The following is an 18,309-nucleotide window of genomic DNA, read 5'->3' on the forward strand; positions in this document are numbered from 1 at the left end:
AACTAGGGGGCTTTCAGAGGATGAGTGTAGTCAAGTTTTCTCATGAAACACTGGCCCCTTAGCTGACAAAGAACGCAATGTAAATTGACAAGGACCTTAGTACATAATTTAGTACATAATGCCTCAGTATATGTGCTGCTGAAACGAGCACAGTACATAATGCCTCAGGGAGGCTAAATAACTACCCAGGGAGGCTAAATAACTACCTGTTCTTCTCCCCTCCCCCCCCCCCCCCCCCGCACAGGCCCGCTAAGAATATTCACGTCCTAATGCTCAGGATCTGCAAATGCTACCTTGTATGGAAAAGGTGTTTCAGGTAAGGATCTTGAGAAGGGAGAGTACCCTGATGGACCCAGCGGAAACAGAGCTCCTGGCAAGAGGGAGGCCAGAGGGTCAGAGAGAAAAGGCGATGTGACAGCAGGAGCAGAAAGCAGAGCCACAGAGCAAGGCAAGCTCCCCAGGCAGCCTGGGAAATGGAGAGGGACAAGAAAACGGAATCTCTCCTGAGTCTCTGGAAGACCCATGGCCTGTGGAAACCAGGACTTGGTCTCAAAGAAACTTTTCTCCTCCTTTTGGACTCTGCAGCAATATGACTTGACTTTGTTGGGAGTCCCTATGGGCAGCAAGACGAAGCTGACGTTACTTCATAGACCCCAGGATGACCCAGAGCCCTGGGGGCCACCCCAGAGCATCTGGTCCCCCAGGTTAGGACGAAGCTAGGGTTTTGCCCCTAAAAGGAACCCCTGTGAGGCGGTTGCTGCCACCAGAACTCCAAGTAGCTGTAACCCCAGAAACTGGTTCCAACTCAACGGCCCTGACTGATCACTCTGCTTCCTGGCCGCCAGCAGCCCTAGCACCAACTAAGTCATCAGCTCATTGCTTGGAGTGATTGCTCCCTGCACTTCTTAATCACTTTCCCCAAATGCCCAGGAAATCCACTGCCAAGGCCACCAGGCCTTTCCTGGTGCTGGCTGTCTGCATTCCTTCCCAGAGTCCCTAGATGCATACCATCACTCCGCCTCATCCTCCACAAAGCAGGAAGGGCTGGGAAGAGCCTCCAAGGCTCTTTGTGAGCTGACCCAGCTGGAGCCACGGGCCTGGTGGCCAAGTACACCAGCCTGACGAGCAGTACACGCGTCAGCCTGAGGCTCATGGGACTTGGAGGAGGAATGAGGGGAAAAACAACCACCAGAATTGAGGAGGTGGAGGAATAAGAAAACGGAGACCAGAAGAAGACAGATTGGGAACACTCAGTGATTGTGAATAAGATGTGGGAGCAGTAAGAGCGACAACTGCCGGGTGGTCTGAGCCAAGGATGGCGCGCAGGCACGGGGCCACAGGCTGGTGCAGACATGGCTTTTGGAAAGCCACTTCATTGTCCTGTTGACCACCCCCGCCCCCCAGCTCTGAGCTCCTTTCAGTGCAGGATGACACACCTTCTGGCATCACCCCAGGGAGGAACTGTGAGCCATGGAGGAAGGTTCTCCAGAAGCAGATAACGCTGGCTCTCAAACTCCTTTCCAGGAACCAACCCTTTTCTTGGGAGAAAATGTTCAGAGGAGAGAGAGGCAGGGGGAGGGGGAGGGAAAGAGGGAGGAGGAAGGGGAGGGAGAGAGGGGAAAGAACACTCAATGAGCCAGAGTACATGCTTTGCACGTAGATATCCTGAGTTCAATCCCTGGTACTACGTTCTTCCTCTAGCACCACCATAGGTGACCCAAAACACCACTGGGTGTGGCCCTCCAAAAAAACTTCATGAAATGACAACCTAAAGAAACATCATGAAACGCTACCGAAAGAGAAGTGTCAATAAATGTATAAGTATATACACATATGTACACATGCATGAGTACATATGCACACAGTACATAGATACACAAATATATATGTACACATACATAAGTACTGTACAACTTACATGTATATATTACTTTCATTAGTATATATGTACATGGAAATAATCACATGCACACACCTAGTTCTGTGCAGTTCTGTGCAGACATGTGCAGACATGTACACATACGTGTGCATGCATAAATATGCATATACAGGGGTACAGGAACACATGAAAAGTACATGTGAACATACATAAGTTCATATACATGTATTCAAATACACATGCTTAAGAACATATACATACATGCATCAGTAAAGCATACATACATTGTAGGCAAAACCTGGTCAGGGCCAAAGCTGTTTGTTGTGGTCGGGAGTTGCGGTGCACATAAACACATCTCTCCTTGAGCACAGAGACATCAACACACATGCCTTTGTCCCTGCCCTTTTATGTCAAAACAGAAATAGTGGGCGTTTGCAGTTCACTCTGGAAGGTATTTTTGGACCACACAGATACACTCCTGCTTGCACATAGAAAGCAGTAAACACAGTCTTCTGAAGAGCCAGGAACATGGAGTGCAGACGAGGAAGGGTTCATGCCTCTGACCTGGCCCCGAGGCTGCTCCGTGATGGCAGTTTCCGGTTGCTTAGCCAGCCGTCTGTGAGGGCCAGGCTTTGCACAGGGTGTTTTCCATCCTGCTCAGCTTCTATTAGGAGCAAGTCTGCTGGGGATAAAGGCTTTGCAGAGGGCCCATTGCCTCTCTGAAACCTCCACAGCTTAAAAGAGCCGGGCAGAATTAGAACCCAAACCACTTAATTTGCAATCCCCGTTCTCTTTTGTGTCTAGATGCACATTCGGGGGTGTTTCACATCCCTCTCACTAGTAGTTGGGGGAATTGTATGGTGCTGGGGCAGAACCCAGTGCTACAGCCCTTCCAGCCATCTCCCGAGTCCAACCCCAGCTGAGTGCATTTCCCCACTGTAGACAAAATGCCACCCACTGAGACCTGGCTGTCACTTGATCTTTAGACTAGAATGGCAGCATTGACTTCTCCAAGTCGAAAGCCAGGCTCAAGGGAGCCCACAGAGAGTGGAGCCTCACCCACCATGGCATCCATCAGGCAGAGGCAGGAAGCTACATACCCAAAGGCCCAGGCCCAGAAGATGGAGCTAAGACACCAGGCAGCACCCAAGAGAGGCAATGAAATGCCGCTGCCAACGGGACATCTGTCCCTGAAAGAAAATCAGCCCGAGACAGTCTATCTGCTCCCACCCACCCCGCAGAAGCCCACAGGAAACTGGCCATCAAAAGCAGAATGAGGGGCTGGAGTGATAGCACAGTGGGTAGGGCGTTTGCCTTGCATGCAGCCAACCCGGGTTTGATCCCCAGCATCCCATATGGTCCCCGGAGCAGCGCAAGGAGTAATTCCTGAGTGCAGAGCCAGGAGAACCCGCACGCATCGCCAGGTGTGACCCAAAAAGCAAATAAATGAATAAATAAATAATAAAACAAAGGCAGGAGTGAATTCATGCACCTCAGCAGTAGCCTCCAGTTTTCCCCCTTGCCCTTTCTGTGGTACCAAGGCATCCAGACTCAGAGGTCCAGCAGCAAATTGCCTTCTTAAGTGACACAGTGCTCAGTCCGTTTCCCCCATCAACCCGCTGTTTTCCAAGAGCGGTGTGGCCACGAAAGACCAGGCGCTGTGAACGGTGATGGGCAGGCGATTCAGTGGGGACAAATACTGCAGTGCTCTCTAATTGCTTCAGAAGCAGTCATTCCGCAGCACAAAGGAAAAAATTAACCGAGATAAAATTCCCTTGGGGGATGTAATTATGATGATTCGAAAGCAATCATTATTCATTTTATATATTGGGAAATCGCTCCCCAATATGACCTGTTTGGAGATAGAGAGCTCGTTCTATGTTATTCTCTTAAAAGGATTTTGGTTCTTGAGCTCAAATTCAATTACATCTTAAGAAATCAAAAGAAATGTAACCATTTTTAGAATGAGAATTGTAGTTTTTGATTGCCTGGTGAATAAAAGGACACAATGTGGGTGGATTGATTGGTTAATAGTGTATACTTGCGTGCATGTGTGTGTGGTATTTATTTGTGACCTACAAAGCACAAAAGATATTTTAAAACTCAAGACATGACAAGGAGAGACAGGGACTAGTTTTAAGTGTGGTTTGGCATAGATCAGATGACAGAGAGAAGGGAAAACCACTTACCTCCTCATTTTCTTCTCCTTTTAACAGGCAAAAATTACGGGGAAAAAAAGGCTGAACAAAATGTGAAGTTGATACTATTATGAAAGCAGAAACTGAGGTTAAATTGAACATAGGAATGAGAAAAATACTAAGCTGCTGTTAGCTAATCTTCCCACCAACTCTGCAGGAAGTCTGTGCTCTTTGCTTTACATTTTAAGAAATTGAGATTTGGTCAATAAGGGCCCAAGGTGAGGTTTGATCCCAGCTCCATCTACTCTTTCTATTCGTTCATTAATTCATTCACTCACTGAGCAGCTGCAAGGGTTTGAGGAAGAAGAGTATTCAGCTGGCCCTTAGGATGTGCCCAGGTTGGAGGAAATGCCTCCAACTCCTTCCATGCCCATTAAGGATTTCCATCCTGTTTACACCACTGGACCCTGCAGGCTTTGTAGATCTTATCACAGATAGCAGATGCCCCAGGAGACTGCTTGGAAGTGGGAGTCTCCAATTTGGAGAGAGAGATTGATTCCTTGGTTGACAGCCTATGGGTGTAACCACAAAAACAGTGGACCTAGAGTAAGCCACCTGTTTCCACATACTTTCATGAGCCTTCTCAAACAAGGTGGTAAGAGCCAATAGAATTTTTATCTGCCTCTTGAGCATAACAAACTAAATTCAAAGGAGTTGGGGCACTTGCCCAAAAGGGAACAGCAGGTCACTGAGTCACTGGGTCACACCGCCAACTGGAAGCTGTTATTGCTGTGTGGAAAAGTAAATTGATAAGCCATCATGGAGGATCAAGTCAAGAGTTTCATTTCTTTTTTTTTTTGTAGGAGTACTGCTATTTATTCAGCCACTGATTAGCTGATTGAATTGGGCATGAACTCCACCAAGAGTTTCATTTCTAATCTCCCAAGAGTCTGATGGCCATTGCTAAGGCACGGCATCAGTCCCAGTCTTAATCATCACTTCTACAAAATTTGGTTATGTTGACTCTGTTGCCCTCAAGTTCAAGGACCTACCGGAAGAAGTTTTCAACGATGCATAGAGTGCATATGCAGGTACATGGTAGAGTTATAAGTTGGGTCTCAGCATTTCTCACAAAGAGGATAATAAAGAAATAACACACATTAAGTCAAAGCAGTTCACCAATCCCCCAGCCCACTCCACTCCCACTTGATTGTTTTCATGGAGAAGGGTCTAGATGGGAGGATAGGGACATGCTTACTATCCTCTCTGAACTTCAGGAAGCATTGCAGCAGAGGAGAGAAGAAACCACAGACGGTGACTTCAGGGAAGCAGCAGAAACTGTTGCTCTTGTCACTTGTTTCTTGACCTTAGTTTCATATGGTCCCAGAGAGGGTTCCTTCCCCATGAGGCAGTTTCTGGGCATTGAAACTTGCAGGGGTTGCATAATTGTTATATCTCTTCCTCTTTCTGGGGTTTAAATGGGTTTTGCTAGGGTGCATTTTAGAGCGCATCCTGTAAACAGGTGCTTGCCCCAGCTGAACAGCTGAATCAACTTTGAACTTTGTGTGTGCTAAACAGACTATGGCCTTTTTCCACAACAGAAGTTATTTCCTTGTGGAGAGCATGCAGAAATGTGTACTGGGTATCAACACAATCAAGGATTACCCAGCTGCCTGAAAAGAGTTGTGTACAAATGATGCTGATCAATTAATTGAAGTCAACCCAAAGGAAGAATTACTATCACTATCTATCCATCTGTTTATGCTTAATGGCTCTTCTTGGTCTGTGGGATACACCCATTGGTGGTCAAGTATTATTCCTAGCTCTGTGCATAGGGTTTGTACTTAGAGGTGTGCAGGGGATCATATGGTGTCAGGAATTAAATCTAGGTCTCCTGCATGCAAAGCATGGGTTTGACCCACAGAACTACCTTTACAGTCCCCCAAATCAATATTTTTATCCCCAAAATGAAGAAATAATTAAGAGTAATCACCAAAACATTTTTATACAAACAAGAACTAAGATTCCTAGTTTCAAAATTATTTAAGTTCAAATGAAGGGGATAATCGGGGGCTGGAGTGATAGCACAGCGGTAGGGCATTTGCCTTGCGTGCAGCCAGCCCAGCCAAACTGGGTTCGATTCCTCCGCCCCTCTCGGAGAGCCTGGCAAGCTACCGAGAATCTCTCTCCCGCACGGCAAAGCCTGGCAAGGTCCCCGTGACGTATTCAATATGCCAAACACAGTAATAACAAGTCTCAAAATGGAGACGTTACTGGGCCCGCTCGAGCAAATCGATGAACAACGGGAGGACAGTGTTTGTTTTGAAGGGGATAGTCATGTATTTAACAAAAACCTTAACATCTAAGAAATTCTGCGCATGGAATCAGAGTTGATTGAGGAGAAAAAGTCCCAGTCCACATGGTGTTTCCAATATACAGTGTGAACCTGATCATAAGAAACAAGCAGCTACGACCAGGTTCTTTGGGGCAGTAGCTCTGACTGAGAAGTGAGGTAGATGGAATGCCAGAAATGTGTGGTGTGTAAAAGATAAGACAAGATCATATTACTAGAAGAATGGAGGCCTCTGCTACAAGAGTCCTATCCGGTCACATGATGTTAATCGTATCCTGGAGAAGAACCACCAAATGCTGGGAACACGAGGATTCATGGAGCGGGTTCAGATAGAAGGATGTCAGAAAGTGCAGGCAGGTGTGGACCCCTCAAAGGTTTTGCTAATGAAAGGAAGAAAATAATGGCTAGAACATGTGTATGGGCTAGTGGGAATATTCCGTGAAAAGTAACACATTGGATCCAGAGAGCTAGCTCAATGGGTTTAATCTCTGAGACTACATGTTCCCCCAGGCACCACTGGAAGCAATCCCCCAAGCACAGATCCAGGAGTAACCTGTAAGCACCACCAATGTGATTCTCAAACCAAAAAGCAAAGGAGATACTGATAATGATGGGGCAGAAAAAGACTCCTGGAAAGGAATAAATGAGACATGAATTTTGATGTATCTTGTCCATGGACATTTATATTTCATTAACCACCATTTCTACATCTTGCAAGTGTCCCTCAAAACATTTTTCACTCATTAATCAGAAAATTTTAATTGACTCCTACAAAAATCAAAGCCCTATGGAAGGGAATCCAAACCTAAAATTGCATGGAATCCAAACTAAAATTGCAACAGTGGCAGATCCTGTTTGGGCATCTGACCTAGTGGTAAGGTCAGAGAGAAATTTCTTGAGGAAGAGATGCTGAGACTGCAGGCCACATGAGCAGAAATGGGCATGCAGAATGGGGCATCATATAGGGACTATATACATGAGGGCGAGCAAGACGGGATGGGCAGAACAAAGCACATGTGGGAGATGAGTTGGCATAAACAGTGCCTGCGAGGTCATATCAAGAAAGTCACTGTCACTGTCCTCCCGTTGCTCATTGATTTGCTCGAGCGGGCCCAGTAACATTGTGAGACTTGTTACTGTGTTTGGCATATCGAATACATCACGGGTAGCTTGCCAGGCTCTGCCATGCGGGCGAGATACTCTCGGTAGCTTGCTGGGCTCTCCGAGAGGGGCGGAGGAATCGAACTCGGGTCGGCCATGTTGGCTGCGTGCAAGGCAAACGCCCTACCTGCTGTGCTATCGCTCCAGCCCATCAAGAAAGTATAAAAAACAAATTACTGAAAAGATCAATTCGCAGCCACTAGAGACTCTCATCTCTGTCTCTGAGTCCCCATTGCCTCACTTCTCCTGTTGGCAAGAAAGAAAGAAACTGGACCCGTTAGCCAATGCTAAGAGCGCCAATGGTGGGAATGCGTGTGGTAACAGTCCTTGTGGCAGACAGGATTGTGGTTCCTCAAAAAGTTCACTCTCGATGTCCCATGTGACCAGCAATTCCATTTGGCATATATTGCCTTTCCAGTTTAAAACAAGGACTCTGGAGATATCTTTCCTTGGATGGGGTAGGGAGCATGTAGAGAGCTTTATCCCTGAGAAGCATAAGCATTGAGCTCCATCCCTAGCCTTAAGCCGACACAGGGCTTCAAGTACATATTTGCCCTAAGTGGGAATGATGCCAATGTCCAGTGGTTGAAGGGATAAAAAGTGCAGTGTAGTCCCAGGATGGCATATTACTCACTATGAAGAAAGGAACGGCACATAGGTATGTGCTACAACATTCCACTCACAAAAGAAATGGAGCCCACCTATTGTAGGATCGCATGTGTATGGAAAATCCCACGTGGGCAAATCAATAGAGAACAGTGAGGTGATTTGGGGGTTAAGGGAGGAGGCAGGTAACGTGCCTGCTAATAGGTACAAAACCACTCTTCAGGCTGGAGGGATACTTTTGGAGCTAGAGAGTGATGAGGTTGGCACCACATTGTAATAGTACACTGGGCCATCGAGTTCTATGCTTTGGTTCATTTGGTTCATTTCATGCTGTGTGTGTTTTACCTCCATGGAAACAGTACATACTACATAGCCTATTTCCCATTCAAGGGAAGAAAAGGTTCCAATATTTACTTGCTGGAGATATACATTCATCTTACTCACAGCCCTCACCTTGAAGACTTGTATCACTTGCATCACTTGTCATCCCGTTGCTCGAGTAACGATCGAGCGTCGATTTGCTCGAGTGGGTGGCAGTAACTTCTCCATTCGTCCCTGTCGCATGCTAGTGTAGCCCAGTGGCAGCTGCTCACTCCAGGAACACAAAGAGCATCAAACCGTTTGTTTATGGTCTTGACCAAGAAGTTCGATAATCTCGTAGGTGGGCAACCAGGAGTTCTTTTGACATCCTGTGGAATCTAGTCTGTAACAGCTCTAGTCAAGCAGTCATCTCCAAATCTTGAAGACAAACTGAAAAATTAAGAAATGTCCACCATAAAACAACCAGGATGTGGGAAGTATTTTGAAACTGGAAGAACAGTCAAAGGAGTTCAGCCTTGATTGGAATAAAAAGTCTCTGGGCCAGGGAGGTAACTCCATGGACTGAGCAATGCTTTGTATGCAGGAGACCTGGGTTCCATCCCCAGTATCTGATGGTGACCTGAACACCACCTGGAGCAGCCCCTAAGCACTGATCCAGGAGTATCCCTTGAGCACTACCAGACATAGCGCAAAACAACACTAAGATCACCTTCTGTATCACTGTATCACTGTCATCCCGTTGGTAGTTGACTTACTCAAGCGGGCACCAGTAACGTCTCTATTCCTCCCAGCCCTAAGATTTTAGCAGCCTCTTCTTACTCATCTTTAAAATAACCTTAGTGGAGGAATATTCAAATGTATCTGAATATATTCAGCTCCTGAGACAGATTCAGATTCAAATACCTAAAAAAGTCAGGCTGAGGATGCTGGAATACCAAAATATTCTTCCATTGGGCTGAATAAGTAGTAAAATTCCTTTAACTTGTATTCTAGGGCACATTTTAAAGAACCATTTGGGTGGAGAGATAGAAAAAGTCTAGCCCAATGCTATGTTTTTTTTGAGTCCATTGTGAACTTTATTTTTTTTATGTTTTCCTCTCTTTTTTTATTAAAAAAATTTTTAATAGTGAGACATCATGGTGGCTGGTCCTGGAGGTCTTTGGCTGCCGGAGCCCTGGTCAAGGCGGGGAGGAAAGCTCAACCCGCTCCCCTCCAAGACCACTCTCCACACACATGAAGGTACTGGCAGAGGGACAAAGTCATGCGGGTTCCGGGGCCGAGATCTCCAAGCCTACTCGGATTTGGGCCGAGCATCCTCCACCCAGATCCTCCAAATTCCAGTAGGCGGGGGTCACACCCACCAACTGGCCCCCTGGCGCTGTGTAATCCCATCAGCGGCCAAGACTCAGAGACTATAAAAACCAGCTTCCGGAACTGCGCGGCCGCATTCGCGGCCACGCAACATCCTATTATCACATCTTATTATCTCATTCCTACTTTGGACAAACTGGCAGGCTACCGAATGTAGCCTTCCCACACAGCAGAGTCTGGCAAACTCCCCGTGGTGTACCCAATATGCCAAATACCAGTAACAATGATGGGTCTCATTCTCCTAAAGAGCCTTGAATATAATCTCAGGGTTAGGATGAAGGAGATGTTACTGGGGCCTGCTCAAGGCAATCGACGATTAACAGGATGATTTGTGATTTGTGATTTGTGAGACATCATGAGGTACAGTTGCAGACTTACACATTTTTGTGCTTGGGTTTCAATTATACAATGATCAAACACCATCCCTCCACCAGTGCCCACTTCCCACCACCACGGATCCCAGTATCCCTCCCACCCCCCATCCCCCCATCCCACCCTGTCTCTGTATTTTTTATTAAAAATTAATTCTGTAAGATAAACTGGCATGAGAAAGCTCTGCCCAGGCAGCTGTCTCCAGCTGTCTCCTGGGTGCAGCAGCTGTCTTGGGTAGCTTTCTCTTAGGTTTAACAGGCAGTCCTGAGAGTCAAGCAAACTGCAATCCTCTATGAGGCATTTCCAATGACACAGGCTCACAGAAAAGCCCCATCAGTATAGAACTCAATGCTATGTTGGTTTTTTTTCCCAAGGGGGAAACTTTGTTCCTAGGCAATGGAAGTGTGGCAGGAGTAAAAGAAATTATTGTCAGTTAATGGAAATGATCAACTCAGGGAATAGTTTTGAGTTCAGCACATTTGTTTTAATTTCATCATCTGCAATGCTTGCCTTGCACTCAGCTGACTCAAGTTCAATCCCCAGCACCCCATACAGCCCATCAAGCCCTGCCAGAACTGATCCCTGGGTACAGAGCCAGGAGAAAGCTCTGAGTACTGCAGAATATGGCCCAACCCCCTAACCTCTACCTCACAACCCTGCTCCCCCACCAAAAGACCAAAGTTTATCTGTGAAAGCCAGGACACAAGAAGAGCTATATTGATTGGGAGTCCTTGGGAGTTTCTGATGCTTCCCTGTGAACTCTGGTTTGGTGGCTGGGGATTCAGCCAGAGTCCAGAGGCAGAGAGTGCTACAAAGAACAGAATCATTGCAGGAGGACCTAGTACAGTCTCACATACAGACTGTTCAGTCCTCACTTGCCACTTGCTCTGCCTCGGAACACACAAAGACAGCTTTGAAATCTGGGGCTTTTGCCTGCCACCTCATGTCATCTCTAGCCTGGAGACTCTATGCTACAGGAGGACTCTATGACACAACATGGGTTGTCTTATTTTCTGCTTCTCTGAGCCCCAGCTAAACTGTCGACTGATTCCCAAAGGAGACCCAGCACAGCCCCATGGCTGAGGCTGGCAATTCCCCCTTAGAAGTCAGAAACCATTCTATGTCTGCCAATGTGGCAGGTGACACAGCATTTGGATTCCAATACAGCTGGGTTCAAATCAGGATCTAGTTTTGTCTTGTACTCAGTGTGTGACATGGGACACATGATCTATATTTCCAAGACTCGATTTGCTCATGCAAGGAAACACAAGGAAAAATCAGGATGCCATAAGATCACCAGGAAAGCATGAGAGGAAATCTAGGGTCTTGCAACAGCTTTCCAGGAAGATCTTCAGGAGTGCAGAGAGCTGAGACACCCATCTGTCACCTGAAGGTGCTAGAAGAGTCTCTGTATTCACAAACCCCAGGGTACATGATCACCTCTTAAACATAAAGGTAAAGGCCCTCCCGTTGATCGTCGATTTGCTCGAGCGGGCCCAGTAACGTCTCCATTGGAGACTTTGTTGTTACTGTGTTTGGCATATCGAATACTCTCGGTAGCTTGCCGGGCTCTCTGAGAGGGGCGGAGGAATCGAACTCGGGTCGGCCATGTTGGCTGCTTGTAAGGCGAACGCCCTACCCGCTGTGCTATCGCTCCAGCTCTTAAACATATGGTCGGTCAAAAGTCCACCTCTTCCACCTCAAAGTTGAACATGTGAAATGTAGCAAGAATCCAAGTTGATCACCTTGGACTTATCCATCCTCCTTGTCTCTCCCAGGAGACTTCTTGGCATGGGAACATTTAGTCACACTCAAGGGATTGTTCATTTTGGGCGATCATTGCAGTTTTATTTGGGAGGGTTATTTGTTTTTGCACCTTATTTGGCAGTGCTCAGTGTGCCGCTCCTGACTGTGAGCTCAGGGATTACTCCTGGAAGGGCTCAAGGGACCATTTGAGGTACCAAGAACTAAAGCTGGGTCAGCCTCATTCAAGGCAGGAAGCCCTACCCACTGTATTATCTCTTTGGTCCCAGTCACTGCACTTTAAAAAGAGGTCCATTGAAATTATTTCCCCCTCCACATTAAACTATGAATTGTGACATTCATTTTTTAATTTCCATGGCTTGTTCTCTTCTTCAGGTTACTTTTTCCCACTTCCTATTTCTTACACCGTCTCATTCCTCACCTAAGAAGCAAATCAGCATAGTGTGGTAGAAGAATGAAAATCTACAATTTTACAATTTTCTTCCATACCCAGAAGATGCACAAAGCCAACCAAGGGTATTTCCAAGGAGGGGGAAATCCAATACAACAATGATAACATCACCAATATCCAGAGTTACCAAACAATAAGTGCCTTAGTGACTATCTCTTTAATCCCCACCACAACTGTGGGACGACAGGGATGGTTAATATACACATTTCAGAGGTAGGATGAGATTGGAAATAAAGACTAAGGAGCCCAGAATGCATAGAGCTAAATACCCGATGGACACTGGCACTTTATTTAAATTTACACATGACTATAACACCAACATAGTAGCAAATGATAAGACTTGATGAACAGCAGGTAGGGTGTTTGCCTTGCATGCAGCCAACATGACTGACCCGAGTTTGATTCCTTCACCCCTCTCGGAGAGCCTGGCAAGCTACTGAGAGTATCTCACCCGCACGGATATGCCAAACACAGTAACAACAAAGTTTCACAATGGAGATGTTACTGGGCCCGCTCGAGAAAAATCAATGAACAACAGGAGGACAGTGACAGTGACAGTGAATAAGAGTTCTCCATACCTGTAGCTCATACTCAGAGGCAATCTCTTTGGACTTTTCTTGGTAAAATTCCTCTAGCAGTACCCTGACAATCGAGACTCCTCGAGGTGTGCACTGCTCCTCTGGGGAGTCTCTCCCAGTGCTGGGGGGCAAAGCACTACTGCAAACTGAGGCTGGGACCCAACACATGCACCAGGGCATGTGTTAAGCTATCTCCCAGGGCCTGAATGTGTACAGACACATAGGCTGTTTAGGTTGGAGCCCCAAAGCAGAGGTAGTTGGGGACTTTGGATCTGGTGTCAGACCTCCTGTGATACACAGAATGAAGACAAGCCCCTAACTCTTGATTGATGTTTTAATATACTCCGAGCATGTCTAGAGAATTCCTGTACATCCATTTTACATGTAAACAGAAGCTATTTGGGAGTGGTTTGGGGAAATGGAGATTTTCTGCTGCAGGAATGTGATTACTCCCTAAATGGAAGGAAGCCCACACTTTGTTTTGCTTGGAAATTCATCAAGTTGCTCGCCTTTTGGGAACATCACCAGATGGCAAGGCCATGCTTGGCATTTGAGTGACCGATACCACACATCTCAGTGGGTGAACATCTTAGCCACCCCCTGTAGGGCAGTTCTCCAACTCCACTCCTCCTTGGATGATTTCATTACATCTTCCAGTGTAATTCTGTTTGCAGCTTTACATATCGAGGTAGATACTCTTCATTATAAATGCCTTCCAGATCTCCTTGATATTAGAGTTCAGCAGTTGCATTGATCTTTTCTTTCATTTGAATTTTACCAGAGCAGAGCCAAAGTGGCATTATAGGTGTTGGTTTACAAATGACATCAAATATGATTGAACTAGGAACAATGGCCTTAACCTTGACAATATGTTTAACTCTCATTCTTGATTCATCAACTTTAGACAATTATCTGCTGACTCTTTGCCGTGAAAAATGAGGATGTACAACTTCCATTATCCCGCCTTTCAATTCTCCATTTTTTGTCCATCAAACTCAGTCTATAGAGCTGAAGAGGCTGCAGCATGCTACTTCTTTTTTTTTTTCTTTTTGTGTCACACCCAGCAATGCTCAAGAGTTACTCCTGGCTCTGCACTCAGGAATTACTCCTGGAAGTGCTTAGGAGACCATATAGGATGCTGGGAATTGAACTTGGGTCAGCCGCATGCAAGGCAAGCACCCTACCTGCTGTGCCATCACTCCGGCCCCCAGAGTGTTGCTTTTCCACCCATTTTGTGGCCTGTCTCACTTCGTCAGCCTTGCCTATCATCTCCAGCTACTTCTGATTTTTATTTTTCAAAACTTTGGTCATCAGAGGACTATAAAAATTGAAAACAGGGCTAGGGAGAGAGTTCAATAATAGGCTGAGCACAGGTGTTGCATGCAGGATGCCCGGGTTCAATTTCCAGCACCACATAGTCCCCGAAGCACTACCAGGAGCAACCACCTCGTGCCATGCTGTGAGTAGCCCCTGAGCACCACCAGGTATGACTCCCAAATCAAAACCTAAAAACAAAATTGAAGACCAACTCATGGACTTGCCACTTGTTTAAGAAGGCAGCCAAGTCCCGAGAGACAGGAGAAAAGACTCTAAAGGATAGACCTGGTACCTTATGGTGAGAAAGGAATAAATAGGACACAGGAGGCTGCCCTCCCATTCCCTTTCCTCTGATGATGCGGTTTGACAACAGGACCACAAACATATGTGGTTGCGGCACTCTCCGGGGTCACAAATCAGCTGGAGGGGCTCACACTCTTTTATTGTATCGCTCACACACACACCTGGCTATCACATGATTACAAATTGCTTGTGATGCTGAGCTGGGCTGCTGGCATCATGGTGCGGTGGCCCCAGAGATCAAACTCAGGGTCTTATTTTTACAATGTAGCCACTGAGCCATCCTGGTCCTAAGAAGCAGAGATTTTTGTTTTGTTTTGGGGTTACACACAGTGGTACTCATGGCTTACTCCTAGCTCTGTGCTCAGGAATCATTTCTGACCATCCTCAGAGGACCACGTGTGATGTCGGAAATTAAACCCAGATTGGCCATGTGCAAGGCAAACACCCTACCCACTGTACTATTGCTCCAGCCCCAGAAGAATAGAAAAATTTTTCCTGTTTTTTTTCTATTTTTTGGGTCACACCTGGCGATGCACAGGGGTTACTCCTGGCTCTGCACTCAGGAGTTACTCCTGGCGGTGCTCAAGGGACCATATGGGATGCTGGGGATAGAACCCGGGTCAGCCGCATGCAAGGCAAACGCCCTACCTGCTGTGCTATCTCTCCAGCCCCGAAGAATAGAAATTTTAAGAATCAAATAGCAAGCCAGGATTCTGTCGATGAGATTTTTGTTGGACAGACAAAATGCATGAATAATCATGAGACAGGAAGGCGGGAATGCTCATGTGATAAAAAGGTCCCTGAGACATTAGAACCCACATAATTTACCATCATGGTGTATGATTAGTGTGTGTCCCTAGAAGCATTGGGAGACAGTAATATATCAAATTGTATAAAATCTCTTAGAAAATATGATTTATAGTTAAAAATCAAAACTATTAGGATAATAGCTCTACTGTGAAGGGATACACTCTGTTTGACCCCAATTATAAGAGTCATTTATGCTCACTGTATCTTAGCAAATACAAAGGGTATAAAATGTTAACAGGGTTTTTTTCTGGGTGTTTAGGTTTATTTTTATATCCTTTTGTGAACACCAAATATATGGACCTGATGACTCAGACATCACAGCTTCCTTTGGGTTCTGTCAGTATGAGGCTGGCAGTAGGAGTCAGGAGTCAGGGAAAAGTGAGTGTCTGTACCAGAGTCCTCTGGTCACCAGGTTAGCAGCTTCCGCAGGCACTGTGGGAGCCAACAGCTGAGAGGTGGGAAAACACACAGGTTGGGGCTGGAGCAATAGCACAGCGGGTAGGGCGTTTGCCTTGCACGCAGCCAACCCGAATTCGATTCCCAGCATCCCATATGGTACCCTGAGCACCGCCAGGGGTAATTCCTGAGTGCAGAGCCAGGAGTAACCCCTGTGCATTGCCAGGTGTGACCCAAAAAGCCAAAAAAAAAAAAGAAAGAAAACACACAGGTTTTGGAAGTTTGATAGGTAAGGCCTGGAAGTGGTTGATACCCCTTAGACCTCGTTGACTATAACTCAAGCCCCTTCCCCCACCTAACTGCTAAGGAATCTGGGAAATACAATCTGGCACTGTGGCCAACTAGAAGAAATGTGTTTGTTGGATAAGCAGTCTCTAGCAGAGTATATTTTCTTTCCCTCTGTTTCAATGAGTATATAAGTACATAGCAATATCACCAGGATTATATTCTGAAGTCAGCTTTTCATTCTGCTTTTTTTTTTTTTGCTTTTGGGGTCACTCCCGGTGATACACAAGAGTTACTCCTGGCTCTGCAGTCAGGAGTTCCTCCTGGCGGTGCTCAGGGGGACCATATGGGGTGCTGGGAATCGAACCCTGGTCAGTTGCATTCAAGGCAAATGCACTACCTGCTGTACTATAGCTCCAGCCACTCATTCTGCTTTAATACTGAAAAGTCGGGCCAGAAAGAAAGCCTAATGAGCTAGAGAGCAAGCTTTGCATTCAGGAGTCCTGGGTTCAATCCTGAGCACTTCATGGTCCCCTGAAAACAGCCTGGTGTAACCTCCAAGCCATTCAGCACCACCCAGTGTTGCCCTCAGAAAGAGAGAGAGAAAAAAAGAACAAAAGCTGGCATTTTCCTGTATGATTCTCTACAAACTAGATGATGGCCTAGGGTCCTGGTGGTCAGGGCTCTCAACCTCGGCACTCCTAACTTTTGGCCAAAGATCCTCTTTGATGGCGATGGGGTGGGAAAAAGGCTGCTTCCCTGTTCCTGGCAGTGTATGTAGCCACATTCCTGCTCTCCACCCACCCGAGGTCACCAGCACACCCTCCCACGTTGCCGAATGTCAGAGGATGCTGTGGAGAGAGGACGAAATCTCTGTGACTCAAGCACATAACTTCTGGCTACCCTGCTTCTGTTTTATTGTTTTGTTTGTTATTACATCTTGGCCTGTGAAAACCCTCCTTTCCCATTAATTTGAACTCAAATGATCGTTATTTACTGAGGAGGGTTATTGACTGAGGAGTTTGAGGTCAAGGCTACCAATGTCATTACTTTTGAATTCAAACGGACAGCAAGTTACTTTCCAAAAAAAGGTGCAGCCAATTTACTTGCGCACCTGCAAGAATTCTTGCTTCCTTTGAAGTTTTTATTTCTTCTCATAAGATTCGAACCATTTGTTTAAAAGCATTTCTTTGACTATTAGTGGCATCAGAGAGACTCACGCGCCTTCTGTCGCTTCTCTAGCAGTGTCGCTAATTTCCCAGCTACTGGTTTGCTTTTCTGAAGGGTTTTAGGGACAATTGCTTGTTGAAACCAGTCCGCGACACGTCCAAAGTGAATACGAGTTTCTGTGAAAATGTGGTTTCTTGTTAACGTTGTGCACACAATTGCTATCACTTGCTTTTTGTCACAGCATCCTATTATGACTAGCTCCATTATTTGGACAGCTGTTCTTTTCTTTGGTTAAAAAAAAAATCCAAGATTTCTAGAGAATGGGAGACATAGGTGACCCACAGGGTTTTTCTTTTTTTCATTTTACGTATTTATTTATTTATTCATTGAATCGCTGTGATATATAGTTACAAGTTTTCGTGATTGAGTTTCAGTCATAAAGTGATTGAACACTTAACCCTTCACCATGGTATATTTTACACCACCAATGTCCCAAGTATCCTTCCCGCCATCCACCCACCCAACCTCAGCCCCTGCCTCTGTGGAAGAAAATTTCCTTCTTGACCTTTCTCTACTTTGGGGCATTATGGTTGTTTTTTTTTTTTTTATCTCAGCGTTCAACCACCTTGGAGTGTGGCTTCCACGGTGGCTGAGTGAGATCAGATCTTGTCGAAATCCTACTTCTCCTTGCCATGCCGGGTCCCACTCTCTCGTTCTTTCTCCTGGGGACCTCTCAAGAGGTAGGAAGCAAGCAAATCCAATGCTCTTTCCTAAAGCAGGCCTTGGAGTGATTTCCTCAGTGCCCTCAGCTTCTGGCACCTTCGTGCCTCTGTGCCCTCTGCCAGCTATCTCCGTTTTTGTCACCTGCATTTGGGCCCCTGAACACACACACGCATTCCAGTAGTCTTCACACGGATTACGTTCCACAACGGGAGGACCACGAGGTAAAAACCTCCGAGCTCCACGTTGTTTCATTAAGACATGGAGATTGGTTAGGGCTGAATATTCCCGTGGGATTGTGAAAATGAGCCAGT

General features: G+C 46.1%; 1 non-coding gene across 1 annotated transcript; it reads right to left on the reverse strand.

The window, feature by feature from the left end:
- Nucleotides 1–10,424: 10,424 nt before the first annotated feature.
- Nucleotides 10,425–10,551, reverse strand: LOC130039454 (small nucleolar RNA SNORA18). Its single transcript, XR_008794880.1, has one exon. It is a non-coding gene; the product is annotated as a small nucleolar RNA SNORA18 (small nucleolar RNA).
- Nucleotides 10,552–18,309: the final 7,758 nt, after the last annotated feature.

The sequence above is a fragment of the Sorex fumeus genome, unplaced genomic scaffold (assembly GCF_029834395.1).
Source record: "Sorex fumeus unplaced genomic scaffold, SorFum_2.1 ptg000086l, whole genome shotgun sequence".
Taxonomy (NCBI): domain Eukaryota; kingdom Metazoa; phylum Chordata; class Mammalia; order Eulipotyphla; family Soricidae; genus Sorex; species Sorex fumeus.